We start from the raw sequence: 23,215 nt of genomic DNA, 5'->3' as shown, positions 1-23,215 counted from the left end.
ATCTAGTCTTTGATTGAACTCCTTATATTTGTATTTACTTTTTACTTTTTACATTCAAAGAAAATTATCGACAACTGGAAAATATTCTGTTATTGTTTCTAGAAATTCCTAGAAAAATCAACAAAAATCAGTAAAAGAAAATTGATATCTTGAAGAAATGTTCGGCTCATTTCAGAAAATTACAATAAGACTTAAGACTCCAGCAGGCAAACCTCAGTAAAGGTCGCAGCTTTACCGAGTATTTTCTGTGTTATTTAACGGTTTTGCATTAAAGCTGCTGTCCAGCTCTGCGGCACCACAAGACTATGAGCATCACATGGTCAGCGTCTCTTCCTCTGCTTATATTTATGAACTCTAGCTGTGTCCCTTTCCATCGCGGCCCTAACCAGCGGTCGATCCGTCTCCATAAGAGAGCAGCCATGCTGGGGTGGGACCCCGACCGGAGGACTTGTTAACGGCTCACATCCACTTCTCACCAGAACACAAACCAGCAGCAACACAGAGAGAGACGTCCAGACCAATTTACTACCGAGCCCAGACCACCATGTTTGAGATTCAAGGACTTATTTTTAGGTGTAACTCACAGGTTTTTGGGTATTTTTTGTATCCAGTGTCATTTCATAGTGCTGTAGAAAGAAGCAGAGAAGCAGCATGTAATTACTGTTACTGGTAATTATACAGTAGTTGTGTAGGAAAACAAAACAATTATACTATGTTCCTAGCTTATTGTAAAAGAAAATAAACATAAAAGAGGAACCACAGAATGATTCACGGGAAAACACAGATAATCCAGCTCAAAAGCACAAAAATGTACAATTACAATTTTTTTTAAAGCGTAAAAATATATGTAATCTTAGCCAAGCGGTTTTCTTGCCTAAAACAGTACATTTTAAGAGCAGGAAATTCCACTTGGTGCTTCGGCCAACACGTTGTGATTCTCCACCAGGAAAGCTGACTTCATTGTTTACTTACAGTCAAACGTCTAAAGTCATTTCCCCGTCAGCGACATGAATCTTTATAGAGTCAAATCATGGACGACCTTAATTAAAGAAAAGAACCCTTAATGGTCTCGGTTGGCAGCACTTTGCGAGCGGATGTCACCCAAAGTCAACAGCAACTCTGTCGACGGGTCACCAGCAGAACAAACTGGCCCACAGTCACCGCTCGCCCTCAGAGAGAGAGAGAGAGAAAGAGAGAGGGATTACACCAGGATGGACTCAGGGTGTGTGACAGCATGCAGACCAGGGGAGATGTGGGGTTACTACAGGACAATCAGCAGTAATCCTACTTAGCACTAAAATCATAACAAAATGTCTAGTTTCACACTTTCGCATCTCAAATCAAATATTTTAAGTCAGTGACATCATGGAAATCAGCATAAATGATCAGAAAATGTTCTTAGTTACTTCTACATGATCTCTCTGTCACCTTCACCAAGGTCATCCTCCATCTAAAAGGTGGACATCACGCATACACAGCACTAGTTAAACCAATTTGGTATCTTTCTCTCTGTCCCTTTCTCCCTCTCTTCCTCTCTCCCTCTCCCCATCTCTTCCTCTCCCCCTCTCCTTCCTCTCCCTCCTTGATGTAATTGCCCCTCCATTTCATAAAAGGAGATTTATTGAAAATCAGATCCCAGGTTATGGGCCCTGATGACAGGGAAAGAAAAATGCAGAATTTACTGTCTGCTTTTACAGCCGGATTTCAGAAATAATTGTTGCGGGACATGACGGTAAGTTAGCAGTTATAAACCTGTCCCCCATATAAATTACCTAATCAGGAGATCCCAGTGGTTATATAAATTGAGGCACTCATTCGTCTTCAATGGCCTGTGTGTGCGTATAAAACCGCAACGACCATCATATACTTCACAGGAAGGGGGGGGGTGGAGGGGCGGCGGGGGGGTTGCCGTTGCTGTTTACAGAGTTAGAGGGAAATGGATGACTTTTTGCACGCTCAATCAACTGTGAAATGTCCATTTAATCATCCCCAGAAACCCCCCTGGTTTATTTGTGCGGCAGCACAGATTTACATTTCCAAACATCCCCCATATTAATCATTACTTCATCACGCCCTCCAACTGACAAGAAGCATAAACCACCTCAGTGTACTACCCTGTCGACTAATGTGTGTATGTTTCTGTCTCGGAGCACGCGTGTGTGTGTGTGTGTGTGTGCATTAGTGAGGTCTTGCTGTGTGTGTGTGAGGGAAAAACCTGCCCTTTGATTCACTCAGCACTCACTGTGTCCAGCAGAAATATTGAGCTTTAGTGGCATGATTGCATTTTTTTTTGTCCTCTGAGGTACAACTTCTCAGGCCGGCGACGCCATGAGGGAGTCAGTCACACGTACTTTTCTTCCAGGGAGGAAACGGCGATGATTGATGTTATTTTTCTGGAAGCGGCATTAAAAGGTAAACACGTGAAGTCAAAGAACGTCATTAGCAGAACCGATTTTTTCTTAAGGCAGCCGAGATTCTTTTTTTTTTTTTTACTTTTGGATAAAATACTGCACGCTTCAACAAAACGTAAAAACCCGAAGTGGGACTTTTCCTTGGACGTAAAAACAGCCCGCTGGTCCGTCCTCGCCGGCAGCGTAAGTGATTTACGCGGCGGTGGCGGCGGCGCCTTGGCACAGCCACTCTACCTGCCGCCATAATGAAATTCAGGACATTCCACCATCAACAATGAATCCTTCATGAAAAGAGTGAAGTATGAGTTTATCACCCGGGATGAGAAGCATGTTACATTTGCCACTTTAAACAAGATGAATGGGTCACTCCGCCATTTACATTCTCATACATTTTTATGACTCTGCCATGAAGTGGATTTGATCTATTGGTAACAAGATAAATGATGGGCATAAAACTTTGGCAGCTCTGACTTTAAACAATCTTTCATTTGATGCCAGTCTTTTACTTTTACGTGACGCGCCGTCCGTCTTCGCAACCTTGTGCTCGTGTGGCGTTCATGAACCGACCTACGACCGGGGTTTTTGAACCGTTCAGAATTTTCCGACGGGTCTAAAATACAAACGATCACTATAAAGAGAAAAAAAACAACCTGATGATTGAGGGGAATTCCAGGTTCCTTGAAATAAAGCCTGTAGACTGTCCACTGGGTGGCACTGTAGCTAAATAAAGGGCGATTACTGATGCCCTAACCCAGAAATAGAGTTTCACAGCCTGTATGGAACAGCGTTTCGTTTAGCTTCAGTTTTGTTTGCAGTCCAGCACGGAAGCAGAGTCATCCCTCGTCCAAGAGTGATGAAGGACAGTGAAAGGTCTCCGGTTATCTTCAATCTTATCTCTCCACATCCTTCATCTCCCTCGCCCTCCTTCTTTTCAAGTGCTTGTTTCATACGCGGCGTCGGCTGGTTTGGATGTAACCAATGGAAACGTCTCCACACTATAATCTGTCTCTGGCTGTCACCCAGATGAGCCTTTCACCTGTTTGGACAGCAGATTCAAAATGTCCCCGTCAGAGCTCCACAGATGGATCCTTGTAGGAGACCTCAGCACCTCTGTGTTGTAATTTGAAAACAGCCTCGGCCCATTTAGTCACCAGTGAGCGAGGGCGTCGCCCCGCCGACAGAATGATGTATCACCTGGTCCGGATAAATGACAATTTTATTTCTCACCTCCACTTTCACCTCAAAATATCACCCGCACACTTTTCTCCATGGCGATTGATCGATCCGTTGATGGAAGCCAACGTCGGTCGAGCTAACTAGCGAGCGAGTTTCGCCGCTCCAAAAAACTGGCCGTGGTGCTGAGCTGCAGCGTCAACACGTAGACACGCACGCGAAGAAAGACGAAGACAAAGACCAACTAACGGTGTGTAACTAACGGTGAAGTCATCTTTGGTAAAGCAGGCACGGAAACAGAGACTGGGGGGAAACAGGAAGTTAAAACAGAGGGTCTTTGTTTGGCTTTAGCACAACAAGGCCTGTAATTTACACCCTAATGGGCGACGCCGTTGCCGCGAGAGGCAGCGGCGCTACAAGGGAGAGACGGCGAGAGAGGGAAAGGAGCTCCATCATTGGAAAAGGGAGCTCCTGTCTGCTGCAGCGGTCCGGGACAAAGCTGAGAGCTCCCAGACGCCCTGTATGATTAATGACTTATGGCCGCACTGTGTGGAAGCCTGGTAATTAGCTACAGGCTGATTAAAGACAAGTAAACTTCTGCTGATAACCCGATTCTGTTTCTCCCCAGCGCCGACACTGGCATGTGGAAGCTCTTACTGCCAGGGTTGCAAGAAACAGACCAACGTTGAGTATGATGAATGTAGTCTCCAACAGGCGTATACAGGCTCTAATTTAAAACTATTTAGCGTGTGACATATTGGCATTGTGCTCTCTCTGTCTCCCTGCGTTCATGTTCGTGGTTTGCGGCGGCGTCCAAGTTTCAGGGGGCTGTTGTTTTGAATCTGCGCCTGGCATATTCATGAATAAAGTTTTGTGCTGGCTCCCTCCCTGCTGCTCCCTCCGTCTTTTCCCTCTCGGTAGATTTTCTTCCAAACATTTGCATTTGCTATATTAGCGAACAAGGACGGTGGCAGTCGGCCACCAGAATTCATCAAGCACCAAATTTTACAGTTCTGCCCCGTCCAACTGTGAGACAGCAAAGGCAGAGCTGCGCCAGGAAGCGGACAGCATTACTCTGGATTTACACAAAGACACAAACTTTAAGCTGAATTAGCTTAGGCATGAAAAGGATGAAAAGGCCCCCGAGCTCTGCACCAGCAGCCAAACAAACCCGCGCCGGCATCCAAAGCCTTGTCTCGGCGCTTTCACGGGGCGGGACCGTCCCCCCAAGGTAAACAGATGGAGCCGGAGAATAATGGAGAGCAACATTAAATAAAGCTGATGTCAGTTGTTTTGCAGTTGAGCTCAGAGTCCCACAGAAACCGAAATTAGTTTAGTCACTGTTACTTAATAAATACGCTGCACTGTCATCATCCTGCTCTGATGGGGATATAATGTCATAACAATATGTTACGCAACAGATGCAACCATTCCTCCTCTAAAAACGCAAGACTAACATTAGGGACAAACGGCAGCTTTGCAGCCGGCGACTAATCGTGCAACCCAATTTGTGGTGGCAAGTGAAAAATGGGCTGTTCTTGAAATAAAATATGGTGTGTGTGTGTAAGTTTGTGTGAGGTGGGGAAGGACAGTGCCACAGGGCAGCTGGGCGCGGGCTGAGATGAGACCACCCCGGCCCCCCGCTCCCTCTCCTTTTATCACCCGGTTCATAATTAGGTTGGTTAACATACTGCCGTGTATGCAGTCATATTGACCGGGAGCTTAATCACATTACGATCGAGTTCCTGTCCCCGGTTGCCCCAGGTGACGCTTGTAAGTCCAGAGTTATGGCCCTAACCTATAGAAGGAAATTAGCTGTGGACACAAGTTTGTTCTTGTTCCCCACCCTCTGTGTGAAAATATTTAGCGAGCAGGGCGGGCGACAACTCGGTGAGAAATGGAGCGGCGGCGGGGAAGCACAATGCTCTACATAGAGCGGCAGGGCTGAGGCGTGAAAAATGCAGGAAGAGCAGAAAGAGCTGCAGCCTGTGTTAGTTTGGCTGGCAGTCCATTAGCTCTGATAGACATTTCACTTACCAAAGTCAAATCTAACAGTGGAGCATTCATTAATATGAGGAAGGGGCCGGCGAATCAAACCCACCATCTGGTTAAGACGACAGTATAATCTACAACTCATGATTAGGTCTAAGGAGTGGAATTTCACTTTAATCTTTCTCAGGGCTTGAAATTTCCATCTGCACTGTGCGGCGGATCATTTTTCTTCAAGACAAATGTGCTGTTTTTCATGTTCCAAAATTAGATCAGAAGAAAACGATTAATCATGTCACGGCCTGGGAAAGGAAACAAAGATCTGATTCTCTCTCTCTCTCTCCCTCTCTCTCTCTCTCTCTCTGCCCCCCCCTTGGCGAGACCTGCCCCTCCCTACCTCCTTCCTCTATCTCTCTCTTATCCTCTCTCTCTCTTTCTCTCTCTCCTCTAGCTCTTTTTCCACCGGTGTTCTGGACGGCGGTCCCGAGCCTCCCTACTATCTTCCTTCCTCCCACCCCTCCCCCACTTCGTCTCTATCCGCGTAACTTCTATTCCCCCCCCTTATCTCATCCCGACTTCAAAACAAAGGATACGGAAGTTTGATGATTAATATGAAATGACGAGGCGTCTTCAATTAGCGTAGCCTTCCCTCCGCTCCTCTGCCTTCCTCTCCGCTCCTCCACCTTCCCTCCACTCCTCCGCCTTCCCTCCGCTCCTCCACCTTCCCTCCGCTCCTCCGCCTTCCCTCCGCTCCTCCACCTCCCCTCAACTCCTCCACCTCCCCTCCACTCCTCCACCTTCCCTTCACTCCTCCTCCCTCCCTGCGGCGACGGAACAACAGATGGCGGCCTGTTTGTATGTAACACCACAACCGAATCTAAACCGGGAAGAGTGCAAGTCACCAGGACTGCAAATTAGTGAGGCCACACAACTGTCAGGTGCTGGCCTCCGCTGACAGTTGTAGCCCATTACGGGAACATTGATGTTTTCACAGTGTGACAAAAAGGATTCCTTTTTTCCCTCTCCTTACAGAGGACCTGTCTGTCAGCCAGCTCTCAAGTCATAACAAATCACTGGCACTCAGCTGAGGCTGAGCATTGGGAGCGTCAGGGGAAGATAAATGACCTGCAGGCCTTTGAAGTGCTTTGGCAGTTCAGATGGCTCGGCGGCGCTGACAGAGAAATATACACAACAGCGTAACCAATAATGAGAACATTAAACATTCCTGCCTCCTGACAGGCTGACAGGAAAGCCCAGCCTGGCATCAATCATCTTCCGAGGCATAACCTTGACAATTAGTCTCCTCTCTGCCTCCAGCTCTCACCCCGCCGCTCTCCAGACTCCAATACCCAGACTGCACTGGCTGCCAGGCTCAGGGCGGACGGCGCTCAGAGAGGATGACAGCCGGGAAGGAAAGAAGAGGAGAGGAACGAGGGCCGCGATCGCTGGACCGAGACGTGTACGGCGGTGACAGCGGATGTGGGTCCAAACATCTAAACGCGTCAGGGCATCACATGGGATTAATGGTGTCGTCTGAGCCCGGGATGGAAAGGGAATCTCGGCCTTCCCTTCAATTTCCATCCACTTCATCCTCACTGCTGTCTGCACTGAGCTCGACCCTGCTGTGCTGTGGGTGCTCATGCATATACAGAGAACCCCACATGATAGAGGTCAGCCTGAACAAACCTGAGTCCAGTGGCTCTGTACAAGCCACAACAAGCCACAACAAGCTACTTATAAGCCACAACAAGCCACAACAAGCCACAACAAGCTACTTACAAGCCACAACAAGCTACTTACAAGCCACAACAAGCTATTTACAAGCCACAACAAGCCACAACAAGCCACTATGTCACAATATATAACTCTGTACATTTACATAAAAAAGAAATTATAGTTTGTGCTAATAATTTTTCTCTATTATTATTAATCATGATACTTTTTTTTTTTTTTTCACATACAAAACATTTGCTAATTGGACTTCAGTTCAGATCAGTGAATTGTCATAAATTTTGATCTGAAAATTTAGCAAATTCACCGGAAATTAATTAATTATATTTGCACAAAATATCACAAAAATAGAGTAAAATAAGGACTTCATACAAACAAAAATACAGCCTGTAAATCATTTCAGTGGTTTAGAGCTTTAGCTTGCATTTCCTCAGACTATATATCTTTACAGCTGGCACACAGTCCGGACCTGTTGATGTATTGATCGGGGCTTTAGTCAACTTAGGTCAATTTCAAATGTATCCCGCGGCGTTTCTTTAATTTATTAATAAAATTTAGAATGACGGCTGTTAAAGCAAACAAAAACCTCAACGCATTTCACAGCCGATGTGTCCGATAACTCAACACACACAGTTTGACTTTCCAAACATGCGCGGCGGCTCGATAATAGGAAGTGAAACAGCAGGAGCGGTCCGGCCTGTTCTCAGTCCCCGTACACTGTTTCACTTGTGTTTCCTCCATTAGGCGTTCAAATGTAAATCAACACAGACAAGCTGACCCCCAAAATGTTTATGTTCTCCAGTTTCCAGCACTTGCGCGCGGCTCCGGTCGAGCATTTCGTTTCACCGCACCAGGAGAGATGATTTATGTGGAATGAAGACATTTCCCCTTTGACTAGCACATTTGCAAAAAAGGTATGTCAAGGATGTGAGCGCCGAGTACAGGCAACCTTTCAAGAGAGTATTTTTTACCCGCTTATTGGAAGACCAATAAATATCTGGGCGACAGGGCCTTCTCATGGTTACAAAGCTTACCTGCAACTGAGCTGGATAATTAGCAGGCCCTGAAGATGATGTATGACTTTCATTACCCTTTGGGACGGGGCAGACTAAATGAGGACACAGCTAATTGCCGTGCAAAGCAGTTTGGCATGATGGGGAAAAATGCCTCTCTCTCTCTCTCTCTCTCTCTCTCTCTCTCTCTCTCTCTCTCTCTCTCTCTCTCTCTCTCTCTCTCTCTCTCTCTCTCTCTCTCTCTCTCTCTCTCTCTCTCTCTCTCTCTCTCTCTCTCTCTCTCTCTCTCTCTCTCATGAAAAAAGGAGGCCCTGTTGCGGGTGTGGGGCTGTGATCCCCCCCCCCCCCCCCCCTCCCTCCCCTCCCCACCTTGCTGCCCGCAGGAGTTCACTGACTGTCCATAAATCAGGAGCTGCTTACAGCTGAAACTACCCTGAGTCATCAACATGCAATAAGCTGAGTGACAGATTCCATCCTGACTACATTAGACTCTGGGTTCAAACGGTTCCCTCGCCCTCCGCCCCTCTCTCTCTCTCCCCCCTCTCACCTTTATTACCCTGCACCCCCCCCTCTCTCTCGGCCCGACACATCTTGAACTTCTTAGAAAACTAAAACCCATCCAGGCACGGTGAGTGTGAAACAAAAGCTGCTATAATCATAAGGTCTGTCCTCGAAAAAGAGAGAGAGAGAGAGTGTGTGTGTGTGTGTGTGCGTGTGAGTGAGAGAGTGAGAGGCTATAAGCGGGAACATAAAAAAAGGAGTGCTTCCAGAAACTATTGGGCTCCAGAGTTCCAGTGGTGGAAGCTAATGTCTAAAATGGAGGGGTTAAGTATGTTGGCATCCATTAGAACGACAAAGCCCCGCACTCCCCGCTGACATGCCAATTCAACTCCAGCAAGCCTTCTCATTCATTATGACTATGGCGGGAGGGCGGTGGAGGAAGAGGAAGAGGAGGAGGGGGGGCGGGGGGGTGTAAATGGCACACAGTGTAACTAATTGTAACCTTCCTGATAGGATTTTAACAGTTGAACTCATATTTGCTGTCTTCTCCACGGAGTCCAACTTTCCCACGTCTGAATCGCCGCGTTTCAACAGCTGGACCTTTACACGCAAAGTCTCCAGTTATTGACGAGTGACCTCAACTTGACCCCCCAACCCCCTCCCCCCATCTACTTTAATTGAAAGTACAGAATGTCGAACAAATATGCAACTTACTTGCTGATAAATCAGACCTAGTTGCCAATTGACGTGAATTTAATGTGCATCCATGATTTTTAATGGTGGCTATATATTATGATTAACAGGTTCAGACAGATTTAGACTCTATCGGCATTAGCGGCTAATTATTGTCAGTGTTGGAAGTAGAGGTGGAAGCCTGAGGTAAAAGCAGTAAAATCACAATAAAGATCCTTCATTTTAAAAATATAAAGACATATTTAGCTTTTTTCCATTGTTTTTATATTCTTATATAGTCGGGGGCACGAGCTGAACATCTAATGTGCAGAATGAGACACAATGTTTTTATGCGTGAGGAGTAAAATTTGATGTTTGATGCTTTATCTGCAAAGTAAAAACTCCAACAGTAACTGTGTGGGGGGGCGAGACACAGGCCATGCTGCGTTCAAGTGCTCATCGGATGGTGGTAAATACGAAATGGTCAAGTGGCGCAGATCTCTGATAGAGTAGTAGAGTAGAGTAGTACTCAGACACTCAAGATAGGTCCAAGAACTACACTGGCGCTGAAAAATACTTTGGTAAATAAACTCACTACTACAGCTGTGATTATTATAAAGACGCAACATTATGATAATTATGTCAAATTTAATGCCAAAATGATCATTTGCGATTATAGTGATCAGATTTATATTTCACCTCCCCCGCATTTTCCCCTCGATTAAACTGATTTTCATTATTTTACCTCGTAATGGCGGCCGTTGGGCTCATAATGGTTGCTGCCCTTTTCAGACCTATCAAATGCAGACAGGCAGCTCCATCACCGCATGATTTTGTCAGCCATGAACTTAATTTACTTCAGTCGAAGCAGCAATCTGGAGCTGATTAATTCCCTCTCAGCACAGCGAACAAGCTCTTCTTCAGGCTCCTTCACCTCTCGCTAATGAAGCAATTGTTTCCCGTGCGGCGTGTAGGCTCGTGTAGCGCCGCGACCCTCGGGCAGAAGCACAAAAGGCCTTTGAGCTGTCAGGTGAGGTTTGGTTTGCTCCCGTCAGTGGTGTCAGACGGACACTTGAAAGGTTCTGAGGTTTGGATCGAGAACGGGACGGAAACGTCAAGACTTTCAGAAGCACAAATTCGTCATCGTGTCTGAGTGAAAAGAGTGAAAGAAAAATTCAATGAAAAGGAAAAGGGTAAAAATTACTTTGGCCTCCAGAGGATTCAGTTAGATCCTGAAACACTAAGAAATCTGAAGCAGCGTGACATTAAGTGCCTCATCCAACCTACGGCAGAAAACATCAATGGCTTTGCCGCGTTAACCAGAGGATGAAGATTCCCTTCGGCCATGCAAACAACTTTCTAACATCTCCCTTTCTTTGATTTCACTCCTACTGTCTTTCATTTGCTCTATTGATTGTACCTCTCTGTCTTCATCTACGCCCACAGACACCTCATCCCATTAGACGGCGCCTCGTCACCGCGTGAACTCCACCGTCCAATCCCGCCTTGTCCTGCGTGGACGTGTTGGCCGGGCGCAGCGGGAACGGAGCAGATCCCCGGCGACGCCTCTTGTTTATCTCAAGGTGAGAATTGTTTTTGTTCTCACAATTCTCACAACATCTCTCCCTCCTCTGGCCTGCAGCTCTGAAGGGCGCCGATGAAGAGGAGGAGAGAGAGTCAGGGGACAGGAAGTCTCTCCACGTCTCCTTTTGTTTGTGTGTGTGTGTGCTCAGTCTATTTGATCTGTGAAGACATTTGAAGGGTCTTATTGGTGTATCTAGTAAAGGTGTGTGTCGGGACTCACCCTGGGATTCCAAACCTTGCTGTTATCTTACGATGATGCTACAGCGATTTTTACAAAATTCATGATTTTCAGGTAATTTACGTCTAAACTAGGTCAAAGACATGATCAGTTAAGCTGTTGTAGCTGTGGTCGCAGACCGTTGAAACACTAGGGGGCACTAGATGTGATTTACAAATACAACAAAGTAGATTTACACGAGTGGCTTACATGAACTCCGACTAACAACTAACAACTAAAATCGTATTTCATCATGTAAAACCATAAAATGATGCCTTAAATCCACATTGGTGCACTCTGAGTTGATGCTACTGTAAATCCATCAGCGTAAACAAACAAACATATCGGCGAATGATGGAATCGTATTCAATCCATTTCTATCCCTTACACCGTGTTTTTACCTTCATCATCATCATCATCATCATCATCACCGCAGTGCAGACGAAGGTCTCAGTCTTCATCTGAACATACTTTAGTAAGTCCAGAGGGGAACATATATATTTATAATTATCAAAGTTAGGTCAGAGTTTGTTTGTCCGAGGTTTCTGTCTTGCAGTGTTGTGACTTTGAATGCAGGTTCTCCAGAAAAAAAACATAAATAGTGTATAACAGTGTGAGTCCTTCAAGGGTTGAACATCATAATTTCATTTTATAGTAAACAACTATCTCCAAGCAAACCCCATTACTCTTAACGTTCACGAGTGCAACAAAGCTGAATTTACGTGACAGTAAATATGCTAAAAACGGCATAACAGCCACGTAGGGGGAAATAATATATTAACTTATAAATACGCCTGAATTTACAACAGAACGTAAACAATTACAGCAGATTGAGCTAACCCTCTTATTCTGCAAGACTTTTAATCTTGATGTATTTCTCAGGAATATGAACCATATGTTGGGTTAATATCGGCGCTAACCTTTATGTTCCCACAAGTCCAGAGTCGGTAAATTTAATGACGCTCTCTGCAGGAAGCAAACAGCTTTCTAACAAATCCTCATGGAATTGGCTCATAATGCACAACTGCTGTTCCTGATCACTTATTGATATTATGTCGCCACCTGACCGCTGAACTTTAAACAGCGTCTGAACTTGTGAAGCCTCTCCACGTTTTTCCACATTTCCATTGCAAAGTGCTTCCCCGGCTGATATTGTATTCGAGAACGTTTCATTTTATTGTTGTTGGCAATAAGGAAACAACAAGGCACAAATGAATTACAGTGCGACGCGACTCCCGCTCAGCCACTGCTGTTACGTAATGAGGTACAAATGAAACTGTATCCGCACATCGTCCAACTTTCTTGTTTGTATTTTTCATAAACTCCCGGCTTGCTGCCGAAACTAAACTGGTGGAGTTTTGAATGAAACCTGACAAGCGCCAATAAATCACACTAAATCACGAATCGATAACAAATGTGCTCCAAATGATGAGTAATGGCCTCGCAGTCATAAACTAACACAGGCGCGACTCGCCGGCCCGCTGCTTTGGAGTAAACAGACACGTTTCTTTCACACCACTAATAAATTTCGGTGAAAAACTCCAACAACAGTCCATCTGCTTTGAATAATTTTTAATTTCCTTTTCTGTCCCGTCCCCATTAGGTATTCCACAGAGATATTCCCAAACTTCTTTCATTTACCTCCTCCCATATGCGTCCAATTACCTCTCTGCCTGCACAGAGCCGCCGCCTGCCCCCCCCCCCCCCCCCCCCACAGGACCCCCACCTGCACCTGAAGCTAACTTTACGCCTGCTTTATTATCTGTGAGAGGCTGTGAGTCATGAAGCTGCTTGGCTGGATCTGGACCGAGATCTGGGTTTGATGTGTTCTGGCTCTGGTCGGGAAGGAACACCTGCATCTCTCTCTCTCTTTCTCTCTTTCTGTCTCTCTCTCCCCCCTCTCCCTCTCCCCCTCTCTCTCTCTATTAGCTAGCTAAATGGCCGAGCAGATGTTCACAGGACCGGCGGGTGATTCCCCGTCTCTGTTTCAGCAGCGATGCCTTTGAGGCCAATCGGCACATTTGCGTTCATTTATCACTGAATCATATTTAGGTAAACAATCCTCCAGAGCACCATCACAGCTAACTGCATTTAAAAAGAGGCCTGATTTCCCACGGACCACATCAGGCCGCTTGGAGGGAAATTGGACTCATGTGGGACACATTTATCTGAACCTTGTTGATTCTCTAAATCCAGACACCAATGTAGAAATTGTTGGGGTGACAAATGAAAGCAAAACACAATGAAAAGTCAAAACTATGAAACTGACTTTAGATTCCAGAGGGTCTGTAAAAATTAACAGAGACTATACAAGTTAATGTGATAGTGCAGAGATTATACAAAACTGCATTTATGTTGTAGCTTTCTAGAGATATTTAGCCTGAGGTCTTTGAAGGCATCACTATTGATTTTTGTTGCCATTTCTTCTACAGGTGTCCAAACTAAAACGCATCGTGTGGTTTTCCAAGTGGAACTGTGTAATGTTAAAATGCCGGTAACCCCGGCAACAGTCCCTCAGCTACATGTTATGAGACGACGTCATGCAAACTGCCGACTGATGTGCGACGTTTCAGGGTAAAACAGCTTCTGAGGTAACGGGGAACTTCTTCGTTACGAAACAAACTTTTCATGTAAGTATATCGTACTTCCATCCTTAAGCTTTCTGATGGATAAGCCGGGTTGGTACCCTGAGGTGTGAGTCACGGTTGGGGTCATGTAAGTTACACGGCCATTTTGTGCTCCCACAGTGCCAGTGCATGACCCTCTGCCCTCCTCCTCTTCCTCGACCCCCAGGTCTTCACGGCTCAAGCTACACCGCAGACGTGCCGGGACGAGAAACAAAAAGCAGCGGCTATAAAGAATAACTCTCTGTCTGGAACGCCGAGCACCGACCCCGACCGCTGCTGGGAGCTCACATTGATAGACCGGGACGTGATTGATAAGTTGATTTTGTTGAGACGGTGGATTTGGAGTATTTCCCGGTGTAGAACATATGGTTTGATTTACCGAGCGGTTCAAGAGGACAAGCCTGACAAGTTGATGTAGGGACTGACTGACATTTTTAGTAAGAGAGCAATAATTTATGTTTTCCCGTGCCAACTATTAATACCCAGCCGGCCTCGACGCAGCGCCACTTAGGGCGGTCTGAGAGGCCGTGAAGTACGTTTTGTCACCGCCGTTTTTATAAATCCTGCAGCGCTAAACAAAAGGCTGGGAACAGAGCTGAGCGAGTGCGGCGGGCGAGATGACTGATCTGCTCAAGCGCCCTCAACTCCCATTACGCAGGATCGCAAATTTAAACACCTCGACTGGAGATAATCAGCAGAATAAGGCGGTCGCGTCAAGTGCCTGAATGAGTTGTTAATCACGGAGAAATGAAGTGAAATGAGGGAGCGGGAGCAAACATTGTGCGGGGGCGCGGGAGACGTCCAAACAGTTTTACGTCGCCCTCATTGAACGCTTGACTTTTTAATTACGGCGTCTCTTTAAATTCTATAACAGCGGCTATTATATGCATGCGTGCGGGGAGAAAGAGGCCTTGCTGCGTTAACGTTAAAAGATAGCAGTAAAGAAGTCTTTGCTCTTTGGAGAATTTACTGGCCCGGCAGGGGACCAGGAGACACTAAAGGGTAGATGCCTGCGCCGCCGCCTGACAGCTTGATGGCCGTGTGAAACTCAAGAAAGGCCAAGCTGGTTTGTTTTCAAGCTGTTTATAAACCGGAGCTGTTAATTCATCGGTGACACGTAGACTTTAATTGCTTGTCTCACATTAGCTCGAAGAAAGTGGGAGAGGAAAGTTGGACGACCGGGGGGGCGAATCGCGTCAGATGAATCGGCACTAAATCAGTTGTGACGGTCGGATCAGTGTTTAGAAAGGATTCGAAGAAAGTGAGCTGATACGCGACACATAAACTCATCAGACTTTCCACTTACCCAGGTTGATAGTTCATGAATTCACGCAGTGCAAATGATCTGCGGTGTTTACTGGGACAGAAATAGCAGCGTTCCTGTTAGCACAACTGTTAGTAAATGCAGGTTTAGTGCCTTCTAGCCTTCCTTTAGTACAGTTTCAGCAATTGATAAGAGCCTGTTTTCAGCTCTATGTAGTTTAGTTTGCATGATTCTGACTCAGGTACATAGCCGCTCTTGGTACAACTCATCTAGTCGGGTCTGAACGCATCAATCATGCTAAGAAAATACCATTTTCAGGAAGTGATCCTGGTCTGGTCACAAGCAAACTGCCTCTGTGTAGACGTCACAAATCAATGGCTCCAAACTATTTCCGCTCCAACTACAAGGTCATTTATCGATCTGTTCAAGACCCTCAGAAGGCTCTGTATGCTAACAGGGCCGGTGTGAGGCGGTCTCAGGGCCCAGGTGCTAATCCAGGGTCCCCAGCATTCCTCTGTGGTTCACAGGACACTTGTCACCTCCTCGGGGTGCAGATGCTTTCCTGTCAGAGCCACTTCAGGCCTGAGCCGTGACCCCTTAGTGTTAACTTACAACTTACTGAGGAAAATACCAAATGCCCCTCATGCCAACCTGAGAGGTCTTCAAGATGAAGGATCAGTGAGGGTGTCAAAGGGCGACAGGCTGAAGTCCATCATGAGAGCTGGAGCTCCATCGTACAAGTCAAACACACAGCAATGAACTGAGAAGCATCACAAACAGTTTGAACTAAAGATGAACGGTTTTAGTGATTCATGTTTAAATTCTTTACATATTTGCTTAAAAATTATAGTCACCTGTTTCTCACAACCTACTGTGCGTTCAAACCTGAGATGTTTAAAGGCCAAGTACAGAAGTGCAGAGAGAGAGAAAGTCTTCCTCATTTTAACGATAATGTTTTCACATTAAACGTCCCTAGTAATAAATAATTTATAATATAGATAATCATTAATTGTACCACTAAATATGTTATTACACTCTGTCAGGTCTAAATGTGCAGATAGAGATCTTCATGTCCATTGGCTCACAAACTGCAACTACTACAACTCAAGTTTCACCGACATGAAATCAGAGCTAAAATGAAACATCAGGTCCTGTGTGTGTGTGTTTACTGAGTCGCAGCTCTGAGCCTAGTCCAACACGCCGGCCTGTTAGCTAAAGTATCAGTCAAAATAGCACTTGGTAAGCAGCAGTTGACGTGGGGACTCGAGCAGATACCAGAGACCCGGCTCGTCCCTGAGGGATCCGGTTTCTCTGGCGAGATGACGGAGGCTTCCAACCTGACAGGCCCACCTGCCCCGGGGGCGGCCACGGCCAGCTGGTCCCCGAGGATGATTAACGGCCAGCGTAAACTTACTCAGCAGGGCCTCGGACACATTTGTGCATTCACTCACACATAGGAGTGTTACACACGAGCGAGGAATGGGGGGCCCCGCACCGGAGCAGGAACCACGGCCATGAAGGTTTAGCTCCCGGGTGCGGTTATCACTTCTCAAAAAAGAAGACAGACTGGCTCTTGTCAATAGGAGCAGCATTGTGGAGATCAATGGCGCAGATTTATGCAGTGTGGTGTGAGGGAGATTAGCCCCAAACCTGGATCCCATATCGGCTGGGAGCCTTCACCCCTCTGCTTCCTCCATAAAAAGAAAATGACATCATAAAGAGTAAACTGGGCTTGATATCAGACTCCACCCGCTCTAATCCCTGGGAGCTGTTTGATACCTATGATTTTCATTTTTCAAAGGTGGGATACTATGAATCTTTAGGTGGGCTGTAAAAGCTCCAGCTGGTAAAAACTCTACTGAAAAAATAAAAAAAGGCTCTGCCATCGCTCCACCTTCTCTCTCGCGCGCCGATGGCTTTGACCGGAACATTATCAGGATTACAAACTCCCTCCTCATCATCATCATATTTCACCCCCCTGATTTGTTGGAAGTGATTCGAGGATTTCGGGAGTGGTAACGCAGATGCTACGCTACGATTCATCAGAGCTAGCTTAGCCGGGTGCTCTCTGGTTACCGCCACCGAGGAGCTACAGTTTGCTACTCCTCTCCTGTGTGAGTCTGGAGAATTACTCAAAGTATTAGGAGCTGTTTTTTATGGAGGACGGGTTGAACGTGATCCAGGAGAAGAACCTGTTCAATTCTTGCACTGCTCAGCCTGATGGTGGGGCTAGAATAACAACTTTGACCTTTTAGCCACATTAAGAAAACTTTAAATCAAAATATAATGTAAAAGTAGCAAATTCAACCACAACATAAACTAAACCGAAGCCATCTCAAAAGGTCAAAGGTCAAAGACTTGCGTTTCATTTGGCTCGTTTTGAGTTTACGGCTGAAACCTTCATCAGCGCTTTTTGTTTCCCCTCATGCGCCTTCATTACAGGACAGAAAGTAAATAGTTTGGACGGCGAACGCAGCCGGTCCTTGCTAATACACACCGAGCAGATGAATGTGGAGGAGTGCATCTATCTGTCTGCTATCCTATTATCCCCCGACTAATGACGTGCTGGGACCACTAGGCTTAATGTACGGAGCCGCGCCTCACAACAACTGGCAATAAAAACCAAACGCATTCACACGGATACCAAACGCACATTATCACGTCTGTTAATTTCCGCGGCGTAATCCCGCGTTTGTAAGAAAGAAAGAGAGAGAGAGGGAAAGAGAGAGAGAGAGAGAGAGAGCGGGCAGGACGGAGGCCATTTTTAAGGCGATCATTTGTTAGGCGTTGTTGGATATCGATAAGGAGAGCCGGGGTGCAGAGGATGTTTAGTATTCCGGACGGAGCTCTCGGGGAAAAATAGGCTGTTTTTTATCCCTCCTGTGAAACACTGCAGGCTGTAGCTTTGCTCCAGCGCCAATTAATTTCTACACCCCATTCATATTACTCTTCTATGTAAGTGCAACGTTTTCTAATTGCATTCATCACCCAAACCCCCACTTAAGTTCCCTCAGTATATTTATTATCACGCTAACTGGGTCTAAATTATTAAACCTTAATGATGTGGGCTCTGAAAATATGTTGTCCTTTATTTTCCCCGCAGAGAATCAATGTTATACATTAGCAGTATAAATTAAGTAATACTTTACCTAGGCATGTTGCCGCCTTCAATATCCCCCCTCACTGAAATGCATTCTCACAGTCCGATGGCTGGCTGGCAGGCTGGCGGGGGCCTCTGGGGAGGGGGATGATATAGTTCATTCTAATGAAAGAGCTCGGTACTGGTAATGGTTTAAATGATACATTTGTGCAAGAACAGCAGAGAAAATGCATGCGAGGGATCCAGCGAAAACAGGATAATTCACAGTCCCGCGGGGGGGATGATGTCATCAGATGCAGCGCAGAGGCACCTGGGAGGCCGGCGGACGCAATGAACGGCTTCATATACTGCTGTGATATATATATGGGTCAGTAATAGAAACGGGCCAATATATGGTAAAGTCCATCCCACTTAAAGGTTAATTACAATAGCTGCTGTAGTCCTGCGTCTTTATGATGAAATTGGTTGTTATTAATCAGCCTAAGTGCGCCTTAGAATGTGGTGAGGTACAAAGAGGCGTAATGGAGTGACACAACCTAATCTCTGTCGTTCTTTAGGACCATGGGCCAGAGAAAGTGCCAATTAACAAACTCAATCAAAAATTGGAAAGAGTCTCTATAAAAGGCCCGTTCGGACAAATTCTGCATAATCGATGCCGTTAGCGAGTCGTTACAGATTGAACTCTTAACGTTATTCCCAATAGCCGATGACCTCTGTTTAAAAATCTCCCTTATTATTATTATCAGTTCACCAAATCTAAATTGAGTCCCCTGCTACCACTCCGTTCTGTCTCGGGGCAGGAAGTAGCCTGCAGATAAACGGAGATTAGGGAGCATTGTCTCATTGCGGGAGCCTCATCCATAACGCACCGACTTCAATTACATTAACAAGCTAAATGCTGGAGCGAGGGGACATTTAGAGGTAAAAAAAAAAAACCCTGCACCAAACACGGAGGGCTGCTGCAAAGGTAAAGCCCGAGACGAATGACGCACAGGTTGAGGAAATACGGGAGAAATGGCACATCTGAGTCCCGAAATTCGCCAGACAGAGAAAAGCACTAAGCTCCTCCTGCCTTCTTTCTCCTGCGAGCAGGATAAATCCCCGCTGATCGCTAATTGTGTGATTCTTCTTGTCCACATCAACTTCAGCCCGACAGGTTATTTCAGCTTGTTATCGGGAAAACATTTATCCACTTGGAATTATTACTGTGCTAGGGCCTCTGGTGAAACACAAACAGTAGTGAATCTTGTAGAGTTATGGTAAGGCCTCTCCTCATTAGATGGCCAATCGACTGGTGGAGCGGAGGGCCCAATCCCGGCCCTTTATTGAGTGTTAAGGAGACACAGACTGACATTTACATCTCTTGCTTCTTCATGACTGGCGAGAGGGAAAATGGCTCCCATACATCCTTTTTCTGAGGAGCGGCGTGGAAGGTCAGACAGCAAAAGACGCATCTTCATCCCGGAGCAATGCTTCAGCGACGAGACAGCGCATTTGCAACACAGAAGAAAATAGGATGAAGGTGGAAAATACAATACAGCGGCTGCTCGGTAGGCAATGTGTCATTTTGATGAGTGCGCAACTCGGTTGCATAGAACAAACGCAGTTCTCTCCGGGCTGCAGAACTCCCCAAAACAAGCCCAAAAGATGTAAACAAGACAAGTCGCCCAATCTCATCTTGTCTGCATTGACTTATTGAGCAGAAACAGGGGAAAACACTGTTGTGGATAAAGCATCCTCATACCCCAACAAACCACTACGGTCCTCCACTTCCGAGGTGCTCTTTTCATTCAGTGGCAATTACAATGCACACCTGGCAACACAGAAGACATCCCAAAGCCTAACAACGTCGCAGAGGAACTATCCTCCAAACTACCCTCCCAAATTGGCTCTGTAGCCGCGACCCAATTAGGGCTGAAATATGGTAACTGCACCAGCCATTACAGAGCCGCGGAGATTGTGCAGAGAACTCCTGAAGGTTAGGAGGGGGGTGCGCTTCAGGAGTGATATGTTGTACGGACTTGTGCTTACACAGCAGAAAAAAAGTGCCATGACGAGGGGGGACAGCACAACGGAGCAAGAAGCAAAGCAGGGATGATAAATAAACAGTGTTGGATAGATATCCTGAGGACATACTGTATATTAGAGCAGCAGGGAACACAAGAAAGATTAGTGTTCCAGCCAAGGACCAGACTTATTCATATCAACCTCTCATCTGTATCTGACTGTAATGGGGAGTATATTGGTAAATGCTAATACTGTCTGTTCAGTGCCTAATGTAATGAGCCATAGCTGCAGCATAGTCTTTGCAATGAGTAAATGTTTATAGTTTAGTGAAACAGCAGTTGCTGAATTTGCATTACACATGCAGCATCACTAATAGGAATTTTTTATGCAAATGTGAGCGTTTGCCAGGCGCCGGTTTGAGCCACTTCATACATCACGGAAACAAAATCACGTCTTTGTTTTTAAAGAATAAAGTGAGATGGAAAAAATTTACAAATCGGGGGATTTAAATATGTTTTTATTGGGCACAAAGGAGAATAAATTTGTGGTCGCCCATCAATATCTCAGGAGATGTTAGCAGAACAGCATAAAATAACAAAAAGCCCCTGGCTGGCTCTCTTTGCTGCTGCTGCCTGGCTGTTGTGGCCTACATGAGCTCCTGACACCGGGGTAACTAATGTTCCCTTTGCCAGCAAAGGATTCTGATTTGATATAAGCATTCAAACCTGTCGGCTTTGAGATATGGCATCTGTCACCCGCCGCTACGATTGATTCCCGCTTGCCCTTAAATGCAGAGCTTGCAATGCAAGCCAAGGACACTTGCCTACCTGGTCAAGTAATGACAATCGTCTTAAAGGAATAATGGTCTCCGCGCTGCTTTTGAAAAGTTACCGGGCCGCATCCAATAATGAATTCCCGGTCGATGACACATTGATAGATTCCTATTCTTCCGACGGGACACTGTAGCTGCAGTTTAATTGACAAGAAATGAATTCAGGATGTTGGGAGGCAAAGGCAGGGATGAGCTGGCGGGAGGGAGGAAGCAAGAGGAGGACTAAATTCTGTGTGATCAGCAAGGTTTCAAACAATCATTGGCGATGTGAAGTCTCTGCCATATCTATAAGTCATCATGTTTTATAGGCCATTAGGATCTCCAGAGAAGGGCCGCGTGGAGACCGCGGCTTTTTGTCGAAATTAAAATGTCAGAGAGGAAGAAATAGAACAAAACAGGGAATCTGCAATTAATTACCTGGCCATAAAAATTCAATAATCGGGAAGCAATGCTGTTTTCTGCACAGCAGTACTCCTGATCACAGCAAACTGGAATAGAATACATTCATCTCCCCAAATTACATTTCTAATCTAAAGCGGGATACATAGTGGAGAGGGAGAGGACACTCAGTGTGAGTGCAGCATTATACAGAGACTGTAGCTTCATATCACAGGCCAGCTTTACTGCAGACAATCCAACATATAAGAATGCTTCCCTCACAATAATCTATATGCACGATGAAACACTACAATCTAAATAACTGCATTATATTTGCTTCTTTTACAGTAAAAAATATCAACAACCAGGTTCAAATGTGAGTAAAGATGAAGTACAACAACACAGCCAACTGTCTCAATGCTGAGTGAGAGTTTAGATTGTTAGTTAATGGTGCTAATGGTTTTCAGAATGATGTAAATAATTAGGAAACGTCAATGGAAACTTAATGATGTTGGTGTTATTATCGTGGGAGAAACCAACTGGTGTGAAAGCTGTTGCTGGTCAAACCATTCGTCCAGTTTGTCAATGAAATCAATATAACTCAAGATATATAATCATTTTCTTACTGATCTGATTGTCTTTTTGCTGCTGGTTTCTGTTTTGTTAAATACCTCATTAAGATAACAACAGTCTAAGTGCCTGGGTGACGTGTTTCCTGCTCTTTACCTCCCAGAGACAAACACTGGTTCACATTTACACAAACCAAAATAAAGAAGCAATACCAGTAGACTACCGATTCAACAGCTACGACTAATCCATTACAAATAGTGACGCCATGTTTACACGTTTCTGTGCAAGTTTGGTGAGTAAAATATGGATAGGATGAGACACGAAACCAAGCCAGGATATTTTCTGAATCAAAAATCGCATGAAAAGCATTTGGTTGATGACATTTATCAAGTTTATCACGTCTCCTTATTTCTATCGAAGCGTATCCGCCTATCAGAAGGACAAACGGCGTTGGACAAAGTGTTTTGGACTCCATATCGTTACAGATGAAAGACACACACCGCTGCAGCACAGGGTGGTCTGAAGGGGAGGAGGAGTGGTTTTAATTTAAGGAATGCAGTGGCGCCATATTTCACCCTGCGCTGTTGTCTCATATTATCTTGGTAAACATCTCAGGTACTAATATGATGTATTGTCGAGCAGGCGGCGTTTCATCGCGCTCCCCCCGCGTGATTGATGAATGACGGAGGGATGAAACAGGGACAGAGATTTATGGCGCGCCGGCACATAGAATATGTATGATTATCAGCTGGTATGGTGAGAGCGGCTCCCTTTGAGTGATAGGCACCCGGAAAGAGAAAGAGGGAGGGGGAGAGAGAGAGAGAGAGAGGGAGGGAGGGGATGAGAGGGAGGGAGAGAGAGAGAGAGAGGGAGGGGATGAAAGAGAGAGAGACGGAGTAGGGAGAGGGAGAGAGAGAGACGGGGAGGGAAAGAGAGAGGGAGAGAGAGAGAAAGAGAGAGGGGGGATGAGAGGTAGAGAGAGAGAGAGAGACACTAAATGGCTCCCTTCCCTCACAGGAGGAGGTTTTTCTCACTCTGTCTACTCTGATTCTATTCTTCTTCTCTGATTCTGTTCTTCTTCATCTCAGCAGCAGATGAGTGGAAAGGCTGCGACTAAAAATCCAAAACGGCTTCAGCACAATCTTC

Source organism: Genypterus blacodes, unplaced genomic scaffold (assembly GCF_046128005.1).
Source record: "Genypterus blacodes isolate CSIRO-AG114 ecotype Tasmania unplaced genomic scaffold, CSIRO-AGI_Gbla_v1 ptg000020l_1, whole genome shotgun sequence".
NCBI classification, from domain to species: Eukaryota; Metazoa; Chordata; class Actinopteri; order Ophidiiformes; family Ophidiidae; genus Genypterus; species Genypterus blacodes.
Note: the sequence above shows the minus strand (reverse complement) of the source record.